The sequence below is a fragment of the Balaenoptera ricei genome, chromosome 21 (assembly GCF_028023285.1).
Source record: "Balaenoptera ricei isolate mBalRic1 chromosome 21, mBalRic1.hap2, whole genome shotgun sequence".
NCBI classification, from domain to species: domain Eukaryota; kingdom Metazoa; phylum Chordata; class Mammalia; order Artiodactyla; family Balaenopteridae; genus Balaenoptera; species Balaenoptera ricei.
Genome location: NC_082659.1, coordinates 6,237,976 through 6,256,600, shown reverse-complemented (window position 1 = coordinate 6,256,600; position 18,625 = coordinate 6,237,976). Strand labels below are relative to the sequence as shown.

The following is an 18,625-nucleotide window of genomic DNA, read 5'->3' as shown; positions in this document are numbered from 1 at the left end:
CCAGGAAGCGAGGGGGGAGCCAGCTTATACAGAAGTTTTGCAACAAAGGAGAGGTAGTCAGGAATGTCAAAAGATTATTGTTCATTAAAGAAAACCAGATATCCCAAGTTAAGGAATTTAACTTGGCGCTTTTATATGTATGGGAAGATGCAAGAGTCTGGGCTCGCTGAAATCACTCCTTCAGCTCTCTGGGGCCAGTATCCTGTGTGTTCCCATCCTGAGTTTCCTCAGGGCTCATGGTAGGGAATGGCTGCAGTCTGATGGCAGCTAGATGGCAGGCATTCTTTCCTTCCTGAGTCCCCTCAGGACTCACCGGCTCACCAACGGCTGTGGCTGCAATTGCTGATGACTGTGACATCCTTCATTTACTGATACGGCTGGCAATATTCCACTCATCCCCAGCCACAAAGAGGGCACTGACCATCTCGGGAAGGTGGTGGCGTCACATCTATAGCCCTGTCACCAGAGACTACAGGCTCAGACCAGAAAGACTAGCAGGGTTCTTGCAGCCCTTCCCAGCCCAACAGCATTTGGCCCCGGGACTTACATTCCTCAGGGGGTAGCAAGTTTTAAAGGAGATGTCCCATCTCCTCTCCACCTTCTCTCCTCCACCCAAACCTCCTGGGAGCTTCTGCATTCACCTACACCTGTGTGCCCAGTGTCACCCTCCTTTGGTGAAACTGGAACGCAAAAGATATTGCCTGAACCAGCCTGGAGGGAAGATGGCTTTGAAGTTAAGGGGGGCGGTACGTGGGGTTGTCTACAAGGCACTTCACCCCCGAATGACTGAAAGGCCCAGTTTCATGGTTCCTATTATAGCATCTGTCTAGATGAAGAGAAAGTGTGGATTTGAGTAAGCCGTACATACAGACCCAGATCCAACCCTTTATTACCGCGGCTGTCATTAAGGAATTGCTGAATCACGTACCTTCATAGTCATTAAACACGCTGACAACTCTGAGTGGGAAAAGTGTCCACTGGAGGAGATCGGCGTTGGATGCTGGATGCTGTTTCAAGGGCGCCCTCCCCTCTTCATTACTGTTGCCTTTTGGGGTGCTAGGGTGGATGGAAGCCTAGTTTACATCAGTGAGTGAGTCTGCTCTTTCCTATCATGAGCGATACGCTAGGTACTTTGGTCAAGAGCTACGTGAATGCCAACATAAATTGATTAGTGAGGACCTCTACCACCACTGCAGTTGTGTCAGCAAAGCCGGACATTGCAGCCCAGATCTCTGGGAAAGGATGCAACGCACGATCACCACTAAGGCACACTATCTACCTGCACAGACAGGCATGGGAGCTGCAGTCACCCTGCCAACCCCCACCTCAGTCACTACTAAGGCACACTATCTACCTGCACAGACAGGCATGGGAGCTGCAGTCACCCTGCCAACCCCCACCTCAGTCACTACTAAGGCACACTATCTACCTGCACAGACAGGCATGGGAGCTGCAGTCACCCTGCCAACCCCCACCTCAGTCACTACTAAGGCACACTATCTACCTGCACAGACAGGCATGGGAGCTGCAGTCACCCTGCCAACCCCCACCTCAGTCACTACTAAGGCACACTATCTACCTGCACAGACAGGCATGGGAGCTGCAGTCACCCTGCCAACCCCCACCTCAGTCACTACTAAGGCACACTATCTACCTGCACAGACAGGCATGGGAGCTGCAGTCACCCTGCCAACCCCCACCTCAGTCACTGAGGTGCTTCACAGGCAGGCGGCGTCATGCACAAGGCAAAGTGCACCCTCGCTTTGCTTCAGCGTTTGACAGTGAACTCGTAGGGCCTCACATTGGGAAATATGTGGCACCCTGGCTTCCCTGGCTCGTGGGCCTATAAGGCATGTCACCCCATCAAGTAGAGAGACCTGCCATGGCATTCCAAGCGTTCTTGTTTTCATGGGCACTAGCAAGTCTCAGCCATTCAAGGTTTCGTCACAAGTTTCCCCAAAAGGGGGAACTTTCTCCAATAAAAAAGGATGAACAAGGGGAGAACTGGAGCTACTCATATACATGTTAGTCTTCAGAGTAAAGGCATCTGTGTTAGTCAGGGTTCTCTGCAGAAGCAGAGCCAACAGGATATGTGTGTATATATACAGAGGGAGATTTAGTTTAAGGAATTGACTCATAGGATTGTGGAGACTTAGTGAGTCCAGAATCTAATGGGGAGGCCGACAGGCTAGTGATACAGAAAAGAGTTGCAGCTTGAGTCCAAAGGCAGTCTGCTGGCAGAACTCCTTTCTTCCTGGGGGAGGTCGGTCTTTCTTCTATTAAGGCCTTCCGCTAATCAGACGAGGCCCACCCACATTATGGAGGGCAGTCTGCTGTACTCAAGAGTACCCTGATTTCAACGTTGTGGTGTATATATTTTATTTTCTGTATATTGTGATGGTTTGGTATCTTTCTAAAAAAGCAAAAAACAAACAAACAAACAAATGAAAAACCCAAAACGAAAAAACACCCTTCTGGCTGGGAAGAAACTTCTCTTCTTGGTGCTAGTGAATGCTTAGAGCAAAGGGTCCAGCTGGGAGCATGCGTTTGCTATGCCAGCTACCCAGTCCAGAGCCAGGCCTCCTCTCTGTGGCTCCCACTTTACAGGAGAGGACATTCCTCTGCCTGCATCACGCCAGGGCAACTAGAGCAAGCTAGTTGCCTGTGACTTAAAGCTCACCAAAGTATTCACGCTAGCCTATCCTCAGCTAATTCCCTATCCTGCCTTGTTTTCCCATGGAAACCCTAATAAAGGTTCTGGATTCTGTCTCCCGCCCACACTACTGTTTCCCCATGTGGCCCTGTGAAGTGTGCCCTGCCTCCCATCTCTAGGACCTGTGAGGACAATAAACTTTATTTTCCTGAGCCTCTCCTCTGGCTCCTCTTGTGGCCTCACCTGACTGACCATCTCATAAAAGAACACAAAACAAATGTTAATCTTACCCTGAAATCACCTTCACGGAAACACCCCCATTAATGTTCAACCAAATATCTGGGCACCGTGTTCCAGCCCAGTTGGCACAGAAAATCAACCATCAAGGCATCTTTAATGGCACCTTAGAGGCAGTCATTCTGCTGGGCAGACATCCCATATTTGTACCTGAAAACAAAGATCTCTTATCAGCATGACCTACCCATGTCAAGGTTCCCACGTGGTTTTGCCTGTCAAAGAAAAAGCTTATGAGGAAACAGGTCTTCCAACAGAATAGCTTAGGAAACGCACTCTTCCTACCTAGAACACAACTCAGATCTTTATCCTTAACTGGGAATACACAACCAAGAAAAAGAAGACATGTGAGGCCAACCAAAGGCATGATGGAGAAAGCCACATTAAACAAATACAAATTGCCTCTGAGAAAGTACTGTTAGTCCTGGGAACAAAAGAGAACTTGTAAAAATTGTTATTAGTATCATCAAATGGGTGAAAGGAGATATTGTAGTCATACAGTGCTAATAAAATGTCCCGGGGAAACCTCAGAGAATGCAAAGAAGACAGCCACTTATGGATTGTTGACAAAATAAAATTTTTTCGTTCAGTGCAATATTTAATAAAGCAGAGAAATGTTGTGATGCCTTTAAGAAACATTTCCATCCAAAATGGTTAATAAAAAAAAAGAAAATTTGACATTTAGATGAAGGTCCCCTAAGTTCCCCAAGTTCCCAGAGACCACAGGAGCTCGTGGAGTCACCAGAAGGACAAAGTAAGTCCTAAATGGTGACGTGGAGAAAGTCACCTCCCAAGCAGGAACATCCATGGCATGTTCTCACATGAGCTAGAAAAGAACTTCTAGGGTGTTAAGTCACTAAACTTAGAAAGTTTATTTGTTATTGTAGCCAAAGTGGCCCTAACTATTAGACATGGGTCCATACACAGCCTCTAACGCAAGACTGATGAAAAGTGAAATCCCCAGTTGATAACTCCACGGACCTAAGGACCAAGCAGAACAACCTGAAAAAGATTTGAGCTGTAGGATGGATTTCTGTGGGTGGAAGGGACCCCATGTATTGGACTGTAGGCTAAACAGCTGAGTAAATTTCACAAGATAATAATGTAATACACACACACACACACAATGTTTAATAGCCTCTGGAAAACATCTCTGTGACATAACTGTGGTCCAAATATAAAAGTATTTCTTACTTTTCAACCCTTAGAATCAACTACGGACGATGCACCGAAGATTTCTTTAAGGTTACAGATTAGAATACAATTGTTACTGATGTGGCCACATCAATGGATAACTGAGAGCAGTTGGAAGGTAGATGGGGAAGGAGAGACAGAGGGAGAGGCGTCTTGTTGTACATGGTGGGTAATCAGGGACATCGTCTAAAGTTGTTGCATAAGAAATAGATGTAGAAGTGCTATGTCCTCCCCAAATTTACATGTGGAAGCCTAATCTCCAAGGTGATAGAACTTGGAGGTGAGGCCTTTAAGAAGTGATTAGATCACAAGGTAGAGCCTCATGAATGGAATTCTCATAAGAAGGGGCAGGAGAGATGGTCTCTTTCTCTCTGCCATCGAAGGGAACAGCAAGAAGGCAGCTGCCTACAAGCCAGGAAGCAGCTCTCGCCAGAACCTAACCATGCTGGCACCCTGATCTCCAACTTCCAGCCTCCGGAACTGTGAGAAATAAATGTTTCTTGTCTAAGTCACCCAGCCTACGGTATCTTGCTATAGCAACCCAGACTATGACAATGAGTATGCTATATAAAGGCCTAAACTAAACCAATAAAATAACTAGAAATAATAACATGCCCTCTTATTTGGACATAAGAAGGGGAGGGGGTTGGGTAGTATCAACTAAATCCTCGTGGTTTATGGGATAACAGACGGTGTTTAAAGTTAATAAGTGAAAACAAGAGGTGCGAGCATGTCATTCAGAAAAGGAGCAGAGCTGAACGTGAAAAATGGTGAAAGGTAGTTGCTTCCTGTTATAAATACTTTTTAAGAATTTAGTTTTCATAAAATACACGTACAAGTTTTGTAAAATGTATGCAGAGTGTCGAATGTATACTTTGAAGATGTAAGACATTATTGTTGTCCAATGGAAAAACCAAAGCCGTGTGAACCCGCGCCCCTCCTCAGAGCAACTTCTACAAGAACTGCATCAGTGTTGGTTTCCCGCATTGGCATTCTGTGGAAGAATGGCCTGCTCCTAGGAGGTATGTGCTGAAGTATTTAGGGCTGAAATGTCACGACGCTGGCAACTTCCTCTGTAATAGCTCAAAGCCAATAAAAGTTGCAAAGCGATTACAACTGGTGGATCCAGAGGGAGGGTGTACAGGTACGCTCTGTACTACGCTTGCCTGTATGTGTCCGTCTGAAGCTTTTCAAAATGAATGTTGGGGGGGTATGAAAAAAATCATCAGAACCAAGATTTTCGATGTAAGAGAAGATTCATGTAAAGTTAAAAGGTTATACTAAAATCCCGTAGCCTTAAATTTGAATTGGGATTATCACTATAAAACCCTGGCTTTTTTCCCTCTTAACACAAGTGTGTGTTTCTCAGCCCCTGCACCTAAAAGTGCAGTAACAATGAGCACCCCTAGCACACAGGCCACGGGTCACTACTCTTTCCCATGAGAAAGAACCGGGATGTCTTACAGAAGCAGAAGAGTCCAGGTCTGGAGCATAAGATGTACAAGATGAGCCAGGGGTATGTCGTTGTGCTAGAAAGTAGGGAAGCTACCAAAGGCTGATGGGTCACGTCCGTAGAACACTGGCTCCAAATTCACGGGGACTTGCTGGGCAAGGATGGAACATTTTTCATCACAGCAGAGAACCATGACTACAATTGATTAAGTATTTAAAATATATAAGCACATTAAATATATAAAAGTATAATATTAAATTATATTTTAAACACATCAAATACATGAAGTCAGAATGATACTTAAGAAACAGTATTATTTATAACTGGAGTTTGTTAAGGTGCCAACTTATCACTCTGGAAATTGGTACATAGGAGAAAAGATCAAGCATTTACTCTGCCCTTCCAGTACAAACTGTATTTTAGGATAAGCAAGCATTATATGAAGGAAATATCTTATTTATAGAAAACTTCCAGCTAATAAATGAAGAAGGGCTTGAGCAATGGAATATTGCCTGCCGTATCAGTAAACAAAGGATGTCACAGTCATCAGATATTGCAGCCTTCCAACGTGAGCCTGGAGGAAACTCAGGAAGGAAAGAATGCCTGCCATCTAGCAGCCATCAGACTGCTGCCACCCCCTACCATGAGCCCTGAGGAAACTCAGGATGTAAAAACACAGGATACTGGCCCCAGATAGCTGAGGTGCATATCAAAGGAGTGATTTCAGCGAGCCCAGACTCTTGTATCTTCCCATACATAGAAAAGCGCTAAATTCCTTAACTTGAGATATCTGGTTTTCCTTAATTAACGATAATTCTTTGACATTCAGACTACCTGCCTTTCGTTGCAAAACTCCTATATAACCTGGCTCCCCGCCCTCGCCTCCTCTGAGCAGTTCTCTCAGGGTTACTTGAGATGTTCCTTCCCGGGCTTGAAGTCCTAAAAATTTCTGCCAAATAAAACACAGCTGTCAACTTTTAGGTTGTGCATATTTTTTTTAAGTCGACAGGATGGTAGAATTGGAAAATCACTGTTTTGCACCCCTGAATGAAATCATAGATCTAAAACAACTGTCAATGGATGGCTTTAAAACCATTTGTTGGAAAGCTTGGTGGGGAATTTGATAATAGAGGGTTAAGGCTAACAGCAACTAAACTCAATGACTCACCTGGTCCTCACTGAAAGTGGCAGGACCAGAGGTTCATGGGCCTCCTGTTGTGATGTAAAGGAGGCACACACCACCACCTATGAAATATTCTGGCCAAAAGTATGAAAAAAAATGCACAACCTAAAAGTTGAGTGTTATGTTTTATTCGGCAGACATTCTTAGGACTTCAAGCCCGGGAGACAGCCTCTCAGATAAACGCTGAGAAAGCTGTTGCAAAGAGGAAATGGGGAACCCAGGATATATGCCAGGATATATAGGAGTTTTTATAGGACCAGGTAATCAGAACAAAAAGCTACTGATAATAAAAGGAAACTAGACACCTCAAGTTAAGGAATTTAGTGCTTTTCTATGTATGGGAAGATGCAAGAGTCTGGGCTCCCTGAAATCGTTCCTTTGCTATGCACCTCAGCTGTCTGGGGCCAGTACCCTATGTTTTCTCATCCTGAGTTTTCTCAGGGCTCACCGTCGGGGGTACCTGCAGTCACTGATGACTGCAGGCAATGTTTTATTTCTCAAGCAGCTGAACCTGAAACTAATCGACTTGCCACGCGTAACTGACAATTCACAGGAACTACAAAAGTTAGAGAAACAAGTAAAACAACCGCTCAAGGAAGCAATCAGTCAAGCCCAGAGCATGAGATGTTATATAGGAAAAACGACCTAGTTTCTCCAACAAACTCAAAGGCATGAGGAAAAATAAGAATTACTATTACAGAAAAAGAGAGGAAAGAGGTGAAGCAACCAATGGGTGGGCCTTGTTTGGATTCTGTATTGAACAGACCAATTGCAAGAAAACATTTCTGAGCTGGTCAGGTAAATCTGAATATGGCCTGGGTAATATCAAAGGCTTCTTATTGATTTGATTAGGGGTGGCAGCAATGTGGCAGTTACGTTGGAAGAGAAAGGGCCTCATCAGTTAAAGATGCTGACTGAAGGATTGATAGGTGAAATGACATGATATCTTGGATTTGCTTTAAAACACTCCAGCAAAAAGAAATGAAATAAATAAATAAAGAAATGAAAAGTATGGACCTGAAAAAGGATCTGTAAAATGTTGAGAAATACTGAAGCTAGGAAATAAGAATATTGGGATTCATTATATATTTGTGTATATTTGATATGTCATAAGTGAGAATTTAAAAAAGAAAGAAAGGAAGAAGAAAGAGAGAGAGAAAGAAAGAAAGGAAGGAAGGAAGGAAGGAAGGAAGAAAGAAAGAAAGAAAGAAAAAGAAAAAGAAAGAAAGAAAGAAAGAAAGAAAGAAAGAAAGAAAGAAAGAAAGGGGGAGGGAGGGAGGGAGGAAGGAAGGAAGGGAGGGAGGAAGGGAGGAAGGGAAGAAAGAGTGGGGAGAAAGGAAATGTCAGGGTTTATCATTATAACTGCCCCTCTCCCATTTTGGCCAGCACCGTTTTTCTCTCTTGAAGCCTTGGTTTGAAAGTCATCAAAATGGTTATTGTTGGTTTTTAAATTTAGTTTGTTAAGTGAAAAGAAAGGATGAGAGTGGAGGTATAATGGAATACAATGGGGGGAAAATATGCTTTGTCTTAGTAAGAATTTCTTTTGCTGGAACTTGCAGGGAATTAGAACTCTGGTGAACTGGACTGTCAGTGGGCACAGCCCTCCCACTGCAGCTCTTTTAAAGAATGTTTCCACAAACGTAAGTCCCAGCCCTTCTGCATCAGTGGACCCTGATGACACTTCTATTCAATGACTCACCGGTTGTACCATGTAGGATTAGATCATGATGTCAGTGGTTTAGCACATGGGTCTGCAAACATTTTCTCTAAAGGGACAGATAATAAATATCTTCAATTTTGCCAGTCATGTGGTATCTGTCACCACAGAACTCTGCCACTGTAAAGAGAAAGAAGCCATGGATAATACAAAAACAAATGGGTGTGGCTGTGTTTCAATAAAACTTTATTTACAAAAACAGACAGCATGGCAGATTCGGTCCAAGGGCCATAGTTTTCCAACCTCTGGTGTAGGAGACTATGCTGATTCTGTCCAATGTTTAGACTGAGAACTACTATGGAAATGGGTGTTTCTAGTAAATATATATTTATTATTACATATGTATATAAATTTACATATATATAGGGAATTTATATATATATATATATATATATGCTTTTTCGATGAATACTTTGCTCCCAAAATATAGAAGTATCCAAAAATACTGAAAAATAATAATTTGTAAAATCATAGTATTATGAAGGCTTAGGAGAAATACCTAACTCCCCAGCTTTTATTTCCTCTGATAGATCACAGGCGCTAAACACAACTTACAGACAAAAGCCACCTAAGGTCTTTATTACTGTAAGTCCCAAAGCTTGAACAACCACAGGTCTTGATGGGAATTAGGTCCCCTTTCGGTTGGGTGCACCACCGTCCTGCTCGGGCAGGTCTGAGAGAGCGCGCTCTCCACTGACAAAGTTCTCGTACCATTACCCCAACCAAACCCTGAAAGTTCACAAACATAAGTAGAAAAATATTTTCCTGTCACAATCAAACAAATTACAAAACAGTAATGAGACAAAAAATTGCTTAAAATACCACTCTTCCAATCAAATCTGCTGGTGACCTGTCTTCCCCTCATACTTCTCCAGTCCTGATGGCCCGTGTACTTCTTTTCAGAATCGCACTCACGGCTTATGTGCCATTCTGACTCCTGGGTACAGTTTAGGTCCGCAGCCCACCTGCCCCACCCCCGTGGCCTCATCAGAACCACCATCCTACCCCTCCTCAGTGAGTACAGAGCACTGCGTTCCCCCCCAGTCATCCTGGGGGCAGATGTACATCCTCTCCCTCTCCTTAGGTTAAGGAGCAACATAACCCCCCTCCTAAGGGAGAGAAGGGAGGGGTCCTTTAAGATCCAGAGAGGGGGTTTCTTGGAGTAACTCTAGGAGATGCTGGGCTCAGAGGTGACCTGTCTAAGGAAAGGCTGCTGAGTTCTGCAGATGCTTGAGGGAGGTAAAGGGAAATGTTTTCATCTAGAGCAGCCCTTGCCTGGAGCACACCCAACCTGAAGGCTGATTGCAATCCAGCTATTTCTAACCAACCAGAACTGGTCAGTGACTAAGAACCGGGAGTGACCCAGTGCGACAGCACCTCACGCACCTAAATGCAGACTCTTCTGACCGATGAACAGTGTGGCTTGTTTCAACCAACCGAGCGCAGACCTCAGTCATTCATTAGCAGAGTCTCTTTGAGCTCACACCTGCCTTTGGACATACTAGACCTCCTGATCTTCCCTCTCTGAACATCCCAGGGACCTGATTCATCGGTGTGAATTCCCTTATTGACAAGCAAACAGACTTGGGGGCCCCTGCAGTGGTCACTGTGTACAGGAACTCAGAGAAGAGGAGGAGATTCCAGGACAGGACAGGAGACAGGCTCTCCTCGAGAGGCAGAGCGCTGTGGTCCCGTCCAGAGCTCACCAGCTACGGATGGGACCGGATGGGACCAGAGATCCACCACAGGGCTGGCAAGTGGCCCCCTCACTGTCAGCCTCCCTCCCGGGTTCGCCCATCACTCCCTGGTCCTGGGGGCAGCTGAACAGACCACGACAGGGTGGCTGTGGGAGCGACAGGAGCTACCCGTGGGGTCCACCGTAGATGTCGTGTTCTTGTCACTTGTCAGAGAAAGGGCCGTCGGGTCAGACATGTGCGCCCTGGAAGCAGAGCGAGTGCCTCCCCTCCGGCCCTGCGGGCTCCCCTGCTGGCCCCGTGGGTGGTGAGAGGGGCAGGCTGGCCGGTCCCACGCTTGCATCACCAAAGCTGGTGCAGAGCAGAATGTGGACTTTGGGCTTTAGCACCGGTCCAGTGGCTCTGGAAACCGGGGTACAGTGTGGTTAGAGACTCCCTGTCACCCAGGACATTGGTGATCCCTCCCGGGGCAGCAATCATGCAGTGGCCACCGCACCACCACATTCACCATTCACCCCCGAACCGTTCCTGCCTCTGCCTTACCCGGAGTTTGGGATCCATTTGCCCTCTGTGCCAGGTGGGTTTCTTTCCCCGTCTCCTTACACTCTGCGGCTGGTGAGTCCATCTCCCTTAGACGCGCTGGGGAACGACTGGCCCCGGCACCCCGGACCCACCACCAAAGTAGTTCACACGGAAATCCAGGTGGTGTTAGAACCACACGCTGATTTCCAAGTCACAGAGACCTGGGTCTCTGGACGAGCAACGTCACTGATGCTTGGCTTTCCCGAGAATATAAAAAGGACCAGGATAGATTTACCCCCAGGGCTGATGTGAGGACTCGATGGGCTAACTCACGTGTAGCACTGGTGTAGCACTGGTATAGCCCAACCCCTGACACACAGTGACAACAGGGACTCGGTGATGCAGCTCCCTTCCCTGTGCTCGGCCTTATTCTTGCAGGTGTAGCCGCTGGAGGGAGATGTGTCATCCCCTCGTCCAGCAGGTCAGTGATAAGGAGCCTGGCCAGCCCAGCTTCACACGGCTCCTCCTGTCACTAACAAGCTGGTTCTTCCGCTTCTGTGGGTTGAAGAGCTTCCCTCTGTGGCACAGTCTGACTCAGGGCTGAATCAGAATACGTGTGCAATCAGAGACTCGGAATATCTCAGAGCTACAGAAAGCCATTACAGTTCACGCTGAGAAAGACCTCAGAAACCATTCACGGTGCAGAACGGGGAGGGCACCTGGGCTAAACCCCTTCACCGCCGCCTCCCAGCCGTGCCTCCTTGGAAAGAAAGAAGGAAGGAGGGGAGGGAGGAAGGAAGGAAAGAAAGGAGAGAGGGAGGGAGGGAAAGAGAGAGGGAGAGAGGGAGGGAAGGAAGGAAGGGAAAGAAAGAGAGAGAAAGAAAGGAAGAAAGCAAGAAAGAAAGAGAAAGGAAGGGAGAAAGAAAAAGATAAATAAAGGAAAAGCAGGGGGAGAGAGAGAAAAGGCATGAGTTTTAGTCTTGTTGCAATGATTATTCTTTTCTCTTTTTTTATAAGCAACATCCTGACTGGCCATTTGCCCTAACAAAGGACACAGTCACAGAGGACTTTCCAAATCCCTTAATCTACGGGGTCACTTACACTCCTACAAGCCCTGTCCCTCAGGAGCTGTCTTGCTTCACCCTCCCAGGTCCGGATCCGGGTCCAGGTCCAGGTCCGGGCGCGCTTGCATTTCACGTGAGCGAGTGCACGCCCGCACGTGGCGGCACTGACCTCTCCTGCTGTCATCGGAATGGCTGCTTTGACTTAGGCTCTTACAATATTTGCACTTGAACCTGCTCTACAGGATCAAATTGTCCCTGTGTGTTTTGGTATGAATCTCTCAGGGTCCTCTCGCCCTCTCTACACTTGCCAGTGAACAGCCCTGGTACCTACCACTGGACCAAGAAAAGAAGCAGAAGCTGAATGCTCTGCAAGGAGCCGCGGGTTTCTGAACTGCCCTCGGTGGCTGGCCCTCTCCATGGCTCTGCGCCCACACCGCCCACCAGGCCCTTCCTATGTCAGTGTTGGCAGTGACGGCCCGCTCGCAATTCTTTTTTACGGCACGTTTTTAAAGGAAGAGCCACCGGTCTGAAATTCTGCCTGTTACTAACACTGCCGTTCCGAGCGAGCACCTGCGTTTCACTGGCTCACGGGTCCGTCTGTCCAGGCTCTTTGCAGAGGCTGAGTCCATTTCCACCTGGTCCCAAGGGAAAGTGGACCCAGGCTTTCCCCTCTCTGGCGCCATCTAGAGACAAATGAGTATAACGCGGGTGCCACCTGCCAACAGCATCCTTTGGCTCTAGGGCTTTCTCAGGAAGCTGAAAGGCAAAGCTCTGAACGATCAAGTCTCCGTCTTCTAATTTTCCAAAACCAACTCCCTGCTGCGTCTAGTTCAGGACCTTGAGGAAGGCATATTTCAGACCACTGAGGGACCTGATGGATTCCCAGCAGTCGAGTCTGAATAGCTTTGCCTGAAGACCACATAAAGTACGCACACTTGCTGGGACGGCAGTTCTGCAGCCAGGAAGGTCTTGCCGGCGTCCTCCGGCTCCAGTCTCTCGATGGGGGTGGCCATGCGGCTCGTTTGCCGATGGACGGACGGAGTTCCGTAGGTCCCCCTCGTGGTCTCCCCACAGGGGCCGTTGCCTTGGAACGAGAGCTGAGGGCTGGAGCTGCTTTGGGTGCAGGTGCCCTGCCTCTCTGGCTATCTGCGTCAAGTCCAGAGATTAGATGAACCATGAGAAACGCAGTGGCACTGCATGGGGGCAGTCAGAAACACGTCCTTCTCCGGCCCTTGGCAGCTGGCCGCAGAGAGAAGCAGCGAGATGCTGTAGGAGAAGCAACGAGGGCCCTGAGGGTCAGAGCCTCACGAAACGCCCATGATTTTACGACAGCTGCATCCCAGCATGATGCGGGCGGGAAGCCTAGCCCTGCCCCGGCTGGAGGTGCGTCACTTTCCCTGGAGGCAACCCAGAGCCGCCCAAATATTCCTGGGCTCTGGGAAGAGCCCACACAGAGGCTCATGTGACAAGTGACTAACAGTTAACGTTTATAAATCAGACTGCTGAATAAGCTGTGTCCTATCCTCCTCTCCCCTACCCCTCCCACGGAACAAATACACATCCACAGCAACCTGGACGGCCAGGTGCAACCAGGATCCTGGGACTCCTGAAAGCCCTCAGGATGAGCCGGGGGCCTTGGCCGGCAGCCCCTCCCTTTCTTCCTACACTCCAGACCACCCCTCACCCCGGGGGTCTCCTGCGCTCCCACCAGGAGGCGGCGTGCTCTCCTGTTGGCAGTCAGTAATTCTGGGGTCATCAGAACCCAGAGGATGATTTACAGGGGACAAGGGACATGGGTCTGGCCAGAGAGGAGACCCCCTAAAGCCGAGCCCCGGGGAGGAACCCCCTTGCCTGGGTCTTCTGCTGGTACTGAGACGGTCAAGCCCAAAGGAGAGAGTTTCCAGTTGGCCCTAAAGGTTGAGTCCTGAAAGCTCCCCAGGTGGAGAGGTGGCTAAGGAAGTGGACCAACTCTAACCCAGCTGGGTTGAAACAGATTCCCGTGAGCGATGCCTCGGCCCTGCTACTGTAAACAGAAAAATCTAAGCTCAGGGTGTGTGCACGTGTATGTGAGTGGGAGTGTGTGTGTGTGTGCGCGCGTGCGCGTGTGTGTGATTTTTCCCTCCCAATACCAGGCTTTGTCACCAGCTGGACTCTGAGCTCTGTGGCCCAGGGGACACTCAGCGCTGACCTCTGCGGTGAGCCTGCAGCCTGGTCCTGTGTGTGGTCTTGATCAAGGCCACCTGCAGACTCTTAAAGTGAGAGGTTGACAGACACTTATGCCCATTTTCTGGACCCTGCTGTCTGTGGCCTCTAAAGCAGGTTGAAAAGCCTGTTAGATTGGACCCGTGGGCCTCCAGCTGCAGAATTCCATTTTCCTGAGTCCTTTTTTTCCTATAGAAGCACTTTATGAAGGATTTTCACCCCTCACATTTGCTGGTTTAATTTCCAAACCACGCTGTGATATAAACCTAACGTCCAGCTGCTTTGGCCAGACGTGGGAGCGGAGGCCTGGGAGCTCCGAGCTTTGGAACAGGTCTGGGGGCCGTCCCAGCCCACCTGCAGCCACGCCCTGCTGTGTGCCTCTCCTCGGGTAGACATTAGCACCCGCTCAGAGACACGCTGTGCTGCTTAGAGGAAAATTATCTGCAAATCTACATGCTCACCACAGGACTTTCTAGTAGATTCCAGACCTGCCCAGACTTCTCCCTCCTGCAGTGACGCTTCACCCTCATACAGGTGACTCGTTCCTCTCCGGGTCCAGGAGTACCTGCTTCCCCACACGTCGAGATACATCACCTGAGCCAGGTGAGGACGCACAGACACGCCGGAAGGAAGTGTCTCCGGCACCTTGCCTGCTGCAGCAGCTTTGAGCTGCCCCTCTTAGTGGGGAAAAGTGGGCCCATTCTTGCTGTGGTGGAAGACTTTGGGGCAGAAACCCCAGAAGTGAGGATGACCGTCATTGCACTCAGCAAACCTGCGGCACGGCTTCATTGCATGAAACGTGAGCTTGTAAAGAGTGTCAAACACAGCCCTTGCCCTTGGTGACCTTGCTCTGCCCTTGATGATATAATCCTCCTCTGTGCGCCTGGACTGAGAACACTTTTCACTTCACTTTAAAACTCGTGTGACAATCATCACCCACCCAAGAAACAGACCTTTCATTCACACATGGTAAAAGGGGGAAAAAATAGAGCTCCTGGCATTCCCGGGGGCTTTTTGACAATGAAAGTAATAGAAAGCTCACCTTCCTCCAGCTCTCTGGAACTAACAGATCTATCTGGCTATTTGACTGTGGGAACAGCTGACCGCCAGCTCGAATACCACGATAAACACCAGTCACATTCTCCTCTGCCAGCCATCACTTGTGCAGCCTTGAGAAATGTGTTCTCCTGGGAAGGAGAGTCCAGCGAGAACCAGATCATTCAAACCAGGGCCCAGTCTCCCAGTTTGAGCTTCAAAATCGAAGCGGACCCTCTGCTTCCTGATCCTTTCCCTGGAGTCACCAAGCAAGAGGCCATCGTGTCCCCGCCGGGGGTTTGTATTCTCCAGAGCTCCCACCTTCCCGGCCTGGGGCAAGAGGCAGCTCCAGAGGCTTGTCTGGGTGTAGCTGCCGCTCTGGTGGGTGATACTTTGCTGCCACCGCCTGGGGCAGATGCACCGCTGTGACCACCAAGCCCTGCTTCCCGGACTCCTTTGCCAACAGAATGGCAATTATCTGAAAGTCTGTAGAGCAGGCTGAGTAAGAGCCTCCCACAGTGCCAGGTCCTAACCTCTGGGTCCTGTGAGTGTGATCTTATTTGGAAAAAGCGTCTTCGCAGATGTGATTCAGGTAAGGATCTTGAGATGGGGAGATGATCCTGGATTCTCTCTGGTTGTGCCCTGAATGCCAGTGCATTTGGCATAAGAACGTGGCACAGCAGATGAGACCCACGCGAGAGGAGGGGCGATGGGACCACGGAGGCCAGGACGGGAGCGACGCGGCCACACGTGACGGATGCCAGCGGCCTCCAGAAGCTGGAAGCAGTGAAGAAAGATCCTCCCCTAGAGCCTCTGGGGGCAGCGTGGCCCCGCCAACAACTCGATTTCAGCCCCAAACTGATTGCAGATGTCTGGCCTCCTGAACTCTGAGAGAGTAAATTTCTGTGGTTTTAAACCACCAAGCTTGAGGTGAGTTATTACCTCACCATCAGGAGATGAAGACAGCCTCCAAACCCAGAAAGAAGTGACTTTGCAATCTGGTTGAGAAGGATCCCATCTGGTCCCGACTGGCTTATCAGAGCAAATGGTACAAAGAAGGCATGCATCCACTCTTCTAGAGACCACCGTTACATGACAAACCTGCTTATACTCCAGATCTGAAAGACAGAGGCACCTCACATAAATGTGCAAGAGAATATGCAGCTGGGATACCTTCCCCAAGCATTTCCAGGGTCCCCCCCAATTTCCAAAGGGAATCTAGAACACACACACCAGCCTCATTGCAAATGTTGAAAGTATTACTACAGCTATCAGTACAAAAGCAAGTTCTATCCCCAGGGCCCTCAACAACCCTCCCAGTGCCCCCATCGTGGCCAGGCCGCACCGGGGCACGGAGACGGCGCCCCTGGCTTGGAGCCCCAAATCAGGCACTGTGCCAGCCGACACACCTGCAGTTGCAAACAACCGGAAACTCGGCTCAGATTGGATTAAGCCAACAAGGGCCGCTGTCTGAAAGATCCAGAGTAGGAAGGCCAGGCTCCAGGGTCTCTGTATTTTCACCAGGATCTGATTTATTCTCAGACCCACTTCCTTACAACAGCGAGATGGCAGCTAAAATCCTGGGCGACACTGGTTTTATTTGTACCCTTGCGGAGAAAAAGAGCTTTGCCTTCTCCACCAACTGAACAAACACAACGGACTTCATGGTAATGGAAGTCTCCACCACAGCCCATGCCCAGTAATCATTGTGACCCAGGGAAGGTCCTGGCTAGTTTGCTGAGGCCTAGGTTACGGGTCCAGTCTGGAACAACCTCTGCAGTCAGGTGTGTGTGTCGAGCGTGCAGCCTTGGAGCAGGGAGGGAGACTCTTCCCACGTAAACAGTGTGGGACATGGGGCAGGAGTGGGGCAGCTCCGTTGGCATGGGTCTCATGCACAGATAGGGATCTTTCTGTTATAATTAGGATCATCACGTTTCTGGACCACGTGCCTCTTGTGCAAGCGCCTGGAGACCTATAAACAGAGGCCGCTCCAGCCCCGGTAGCCCGTGGGCCTCGGCCGCCAGCTCCCCCTCTTCCTTGCTCACCACCCAGGACCCGCCACGAGGCGCCTCTGCTTTCTGCTCCTGGCCTCCTGCATCCTCTTCGCTCAGTTTGCCTCAGGTAAGCCCTGGAGTCGGGCTTGGGGGGGCCACGGGGGTCTCATGCCCAGGGAACGGGGACCAAGCTGTACTGGGGAGTGGGTCAGGGCCTAGAAACAAGAAGTAAATCTGAGCATCGACCAAAGAGAACGCCTCGGGGGAAAAGCTCATCTCTTAACTGACTGGCGCGCCGCCCCTCAGCGTCTCTGTAGACCGAGAGGGAGGGTCGTTTCCCGGGAACGAGGCCCCGGGCGGCAGGTAGAGAGTGAACTGAGTGTGCCTGCCCCGCCCTCGGGACAGCAGGCGCGGCTGGAGCTGGAGCAGGCCTTGGGGAGGAGCCCCAGGTCGGAGGGCGTGCCCGGGAGCGAGCCCGGGGCTAGGAGGGAGCCGGACCGAGCAAACAGCAGCGTCTTCCTCGGCTCCACGCCCCCTGGCAGAGTGCCTTCCGGCGGGCGTCCCAACACTCAGTCGTGTCCCCCGCAGACCCCAGAGGGGCCCAGAGGCTCTGCTGAGGACCAGTGGGGTAAAGCTCAGGGGAAGCAGCCCAGGGGTGCTTGAGGCGGAGGTTGCTGCCTCTTATTCCTGCCCTTGTCATCCTTTGTGTCCTCTGACGGGACTCCGCACCACGCCAGCCCTTCCTGAGCCCCCGGATGCAGGGGCGACGGCCCCGACCCCGCTGTTCCTTCTGCCCAGCGCCTCTGGCCACACGTCCCCGCCCTTCCGTGCCCAGGGGGCGAGCTGAGCTTCTCAGCAGACGGCCCGAGGCTGCAGGTCCCCCTGTGCCTCTCGAGCAGGGCGGACCCAGGCCGGGGCGCTCAACATCCGCGTTTGGGGCAGACACTCCAGTATCTGGCCTTTTCGGAGTCAAGCCTGTCCTGCCAGCCAGGAGGCACGGGCAGCAGTCGCAGAACGGAACACGGGTTCCGAGAGCGCCGCCTGCGGAAGGTGCCACCTGGCCGGCTGCTCAGGGCACGTGCATGGCCCAGCTTTCACAGGGGACACGCTTCCCAACTGAGCAGTATATCTTCCCCTCCACAGCCTACGTCCAGGCCAGACAGAAAACCTCGTAATGCTCCCAGAACGGGGCCCAGTATAAATGTTATTGCGCGATACACCGGACACCCGCCAGCTCCTGTTTCGGTGGAAGAAAGAACTGCTGCGAGGGCCGATGAGGGCCCGGAGGACGGGAACCCGGAGAATGAAACAGAGCAACTACTTGAACTCTGTGAGCTCTATCGTATAATTTCCTGAAAATAAAGAAATGACCTGGTGCTGTATTTACAGATGGTAATTACTGTGCATAAGAATATTTGGGAGACACGTGTGTGTTGAAGCCGAGATGGAAAGATGTGTGCACGGCGGGGCGTGCGTGTCGGGCGCGGGCCTGGTGCACCTGAAATGGGAGATGCTTTTACGTCGAAATGGCAGGGTTTCCCTCCCATGCTACAAGAGACGTTTCTGTAAACATAATGGTGGGGAAGGTAGTTTTATGTGGCCTATGGTGTGCTTATACCA

The 18,625-nt window shown here is 49.9% G+C and overlaps 1 long non-coding RNA gene across 1 annotated transcript in view; it reads right to left on the bottom strand.

Annotated features, from left to right (window-relative positions):
- Positions 1 to 18,625, bottom strand: part of LOC132356707 (uncharacterized) — a 123,538-nt gene that overhangs the window by 16,904 nt on the left and 88,009 nt on the right. The window lies entirely within an intron of this gene.